We start from the raw sequence: 5,000 nt of genomic DNA on the forward strand, positions 1-5,000 counted from the left end.
TCTTCTAACACTTTCATATATTCTGCTGAAGAAATGGTGCTCATCTAACTGGCCTCTCGTTACATGAAAATCTCGTGGGTACCGCTGGAGCCTAAATAACAGTTTTCAGAATTCCCTTCACAACATAGTGCCAAATATGATCGTTCATCTATACTCTTAAATCCCTTAAGATGCTCGTAAATTCCGTCATTAGTCTTCTTAGTTATGTAATGCTCTCATAAATCCCATAATTAGTCTTCCTAATCATCAGCACTCATAAATCCCATAATTACTGTTGTTAATGTTTAGACACTCATAAATCCAATAATTATTCTTGTTATTCATTCGACCGTCATTAAGCACATAATGAGCCTTATTAGTCATCCGGCACTTATAGAGCACAACATTAACCTGTTAATCATTTGATATATATAAATCCCATGATTAGTCTTGTAAACTTTACTATACTCATAAATCCCATTATTAGTCTTGTTAATCATTTGACACTAGTAAAACACATAATTAATCTCGTTAAGCATTCAAAACTCATAAATCCCATACTCAGTCTTCTTAATCGTTTGCTACGCATAACTTTTATAAATAGTCGTATTAATAATTCGACAATCATAAATCCCATAATGAGCCTTGTCAGTCAGTCATTCGATATCTATAAATCCCATAATTAGTCTGGTTAATCATTCGAAACTCTTAAATAACATCGACATTCTACATTTGGTGTCATAATAATTAAAGGAAATCCGTTAGCACCCTTCTCTTCTCACATCACGGGAATTTAGGGAATTTCCGAAAACGGGTGAAAAATCGTGAACTCTCTTTCAACTGAGGCTTTTTATTTCAGTGGATCGTCTGTATCGTATCGTAGAATAAAGTTTGGCGTTCCCGAGTGTGGTCTTTGACACGCTGAAGTTATCGCTTTGATGTAGCAGTTGCAACGAGCATAAGTGCAAAATATACGGCATCTAAGCGCTTCTATCACTTTGGCTACGAATCGACTACCGTACTTTCTCCTAATCCTCAGTGCCAGTGCAGCAACTATAAAATGAATGGGTTGATACACATAAACCATTCAACATAATATTGTGTTATCATTATCTCTGCATCTCATTGAAATCAGTTTTAATCTCTTCTGAAACGTTAATTTCTCTCTTCCTCTAGAGGGACTTTAAATGTAATCAATTCATCTAAAATAGCTGAGTTGATTATATTTACACAGCTTGTCTTAATTACTTTTGAGATTATATTGAACTGTTTATCCTACAATGCTCTGTGTGATTACATCGCCATTTTATTGTTACGTGACGTATTGACTTCTTAACACTTTGTCTTTACCGTTCTTAAATTGAAGGACGTATTAAATGAAGCCTTTGCCTTTTGTAATGGATACCTAATATAATAAATATAAATAATATTTATATATATATATATATATATATATATAATAATATATATATAGTATATATATATATATAACTATATATATATATATATATATATATATATATATATATATATATATATATATTTATTTATAATTTGTATATGTATACGTATATGTATATATGTTATATATATATATATATATATATATATATATATATATATATATATATATATATTATATATATATATATGTATATATGTATATATTATATATATATATATACATATATATATATATATATTATATATTATATATATATATAGATATTGCGTGTGTGTGTGTGTGTTGTGTGTATGTATAAGATATTTAAGCCTCTCTTAATTAGAATTAACTTTTTATATAAGAATCAAGAATTAAAGGCAGAAATGACTTGCCCATCCACTAATCTGTGAGAGATCTGTCAAACCCTATTCCTCTGAACCTGTCTCATGCCGCTTCGCTCTTTCCAGATACCTGTGACTATGACTCAGCCAAGAGGAAGTTTGGGCAGATGCAGCACGCCATCTTGAATTCAAAACACGCGTGGTTTCCATGTGGGCATGAATTATATTGCTCGCCATCTAGCGGCGCAGCCTGGAACGAAACCGAGGTCATAAAAGGACTGTGCAGCGGACAGACACTCTTACACGATCACCTGCCGATGCTACAGCAACAACTGGCTTTTCTCTGTACTTACGGTCCGCCACAGCACGTTTCCTTTTGTCGTGACACCTCCATTACTTCCCCTACGGCGCCAACGAGGAAAGTGGATCAAGTTCTGACTAAGGTACTGTAGAGCAAGTTTGGCAGTCAGGTTGCATTCTTTTATTTCTCTGACTAAGTTTCATTTCCTTATCCCAATACAATATTTTTTTCCTTCCCCCACTTATGAATCACAGCATCGTTCCCCATTGCTGTACCTTAATTTACTAGTTTTTTATTGCTATTCTGGATGCTGTGAACCCCCCTTTGTGCTTGAATTACTGATAATTTTGTGCTAAGACAGCCCATTTTGAGGAACGTACAATAATTTAATTTATTTGGGAAATACTGTATGTATTTGGTAATTGTGTATCAATATTCCCCATCACTAATAAATGTATCTCTCCCTTTATGACTGATTCAGTATTACCATAGTTTTTGTGAGATCTATGACATAAGTAGATCGGGAGTTTTGCGATTTGGCTTCACCATCCCGATCAATAACCAAGTATATCGCTCTTATGTTTATACAACCATTGTTTGTTACAGATATTCTATAGAGTCTTTGTGGGCAGATGGATATCCTTCCCAGCCCCCAACGGCTCCTGGAACCTTTACCTACACGTGTCCTAGTCACTCCAGAGCCACAAGAGAGGCTGTCTGCAATCAACCCCTGTAACTGCATTGTGTATCGGACCCGTCTACGCCACCTCTCAGGTGTTTTCCAGATTATAAACTTAATTTGTTTTGCAAATATACTCTCTGTAAATCGAGCCCTAGAGTTTCCCTTAAATTTTTTCTTACTCTATAACGACCTTCATCCCGTACAGTCTTTTGTTTGAAGTTAAGACCTCTTTCAGGCTTGTTTTATGAATTCAAATAACTTTAAACCCTTCTTGTTCAAGTACTGAAGTTCCATAATTTCAAATGGTATATATATTATTTAAACCATATATATATATATATATATATATATATATATATATATATATATATTCTATATATATATATACAGGAGACAAACACCAATGGTAAAAAAAAACTCATATTTTCTTTTGATTGCAACGTTTCGAAGGCAACCAGAGCTTCATTTTTCAAGCTACAAAATAATAATACGATTTAGACAATATAATTAAGTGACAATATAAAATTCACATATAGTTAGAATAAAACAAATCAGTTAATGATGTGATGACCAACAGTTGAGTGTGGAGAGAATACTGACCAGGAAAGAAACAGTTCACGAGAGATAAAGAAGTGTGAAGTTAAGACCTCTCCAGGCTTGTTTTATGAATTCAATAACTAAACCCTTCTTGTGCAAGTACTGAAGTCCATAATTTTCATATATATATATATATATATATATATATATATATAGTATATATATATATATATATATATATATTATATATTTATATATATATATATATAGATATATATATATATATATATATATATATATATATATATATATATATATATATATGTACAGGAGACAAACACCAACTGGTAAAAAAAATCATATTTATTTGGTTGCAACGTTTCGAAGGCAACCAGCAGGCTTCATTTTCAAGCTACAAACTAATAATACCTGATTAGTACAATATAATTAAGTGACAAATATTAAAATTCACAATATAAGTTACAATCAAAGAAATACAGTTAATGATGTGAATAATGACCAACAGTTGAGTGTGGAGGCAGAAGAAATACAGACCAGGAATGTAAACAGTTCACGAGAGATAAAGAAGTGAAATGCGGCATGGGTGTTCATGAGGGATAATTTTTGAATAATGATTGATGAAAGCCCCTTATATGAAGGCTTTGCCCAAAACCTTAGTCTTTGTACCAAATGGAATATTTACATTTATCGGTATGATCCCTTATGTTGGAAAGTTCGGGATTTGAGAGATTAGTGCCAATTCTACAGCTGACAGTTTTATGACTGTCAATTCGGATCTTAAGTAACCTATGTGTCGATCCACCATAGGTTCCTCCAATATATCGAGAACAACTAAACTAGTAAGTAAAACACGAGATCATTAATTAATGGATCCAAACGGTCTTTGAAGCTGAGAAGACTACAAATATTCAGCGGATTTGTGGTTATAATTTTGATTTCCACGCGAGGAAGATGGAGGGACATTAACGCTTGGAGATCCTTATAAAAGGTTGTATTGTGAATAAAAGGTAGACTAGAGTAGAAAGGTAATTTAGGTACGTGAGGAGTAGGATGACGTGGAACACAAATGTTATTAAACTTTTTTAAGAGATATTGAAAGAATAAGTTGCTATTAAAGTATTTTTAAAAGAACGTCATTTCATTGTGCAAAGCTTACCAACCAGAGGATAAAGCAAAGGCTCGGTGAAGAATGGTTATTAAGGCATTAATCTTAAAATCAAGAGAACGGTTGGTCCTTATTCATATTTTTAACTGTATTTGTTTTATTGTAACTTATATTGAATATTTTAATATTTGTCACTTGATATTATTGTACTAATTAAGTATTATTACTTTGTAACTTGAAAATAAGACCTGCTGGTTGGCTTTCGAAATATTGCAACCTAATAAATGAGTTTCTTGACCTGTCGGTGTGCTTCCCCTGCCTGTTGAATATACATACATAGATACTACATACATACATCACACACACACACACACACACACACACACATATATATATATATATATATATATATATATATATATATATATATATATATATATATATATATATATATATATATATATATATATATATATATATATATATATATATATATATATATATATATATATATATATATATATATATATATATATATATATATATATATATATATATATATATATATATATATATGATTTATCTATATA

Source organism: Macrobrachium nipponense, chromosome 7 (assembly GCF_015104395.2).
Source record: "Macrobrachium nipponense isolate FS-2020 chromosome 7, ASM1510439v2, whole genome shotgun sequence".
In the NCBI taxonomy this organism is placed as follows: domain Eukaryota; kingdom Metazoa; phylum Arthropoda; class Malacostraca; order Decapoda; family Palaemonidae; genus Macrobrachium; species Macrobrachium nipponense.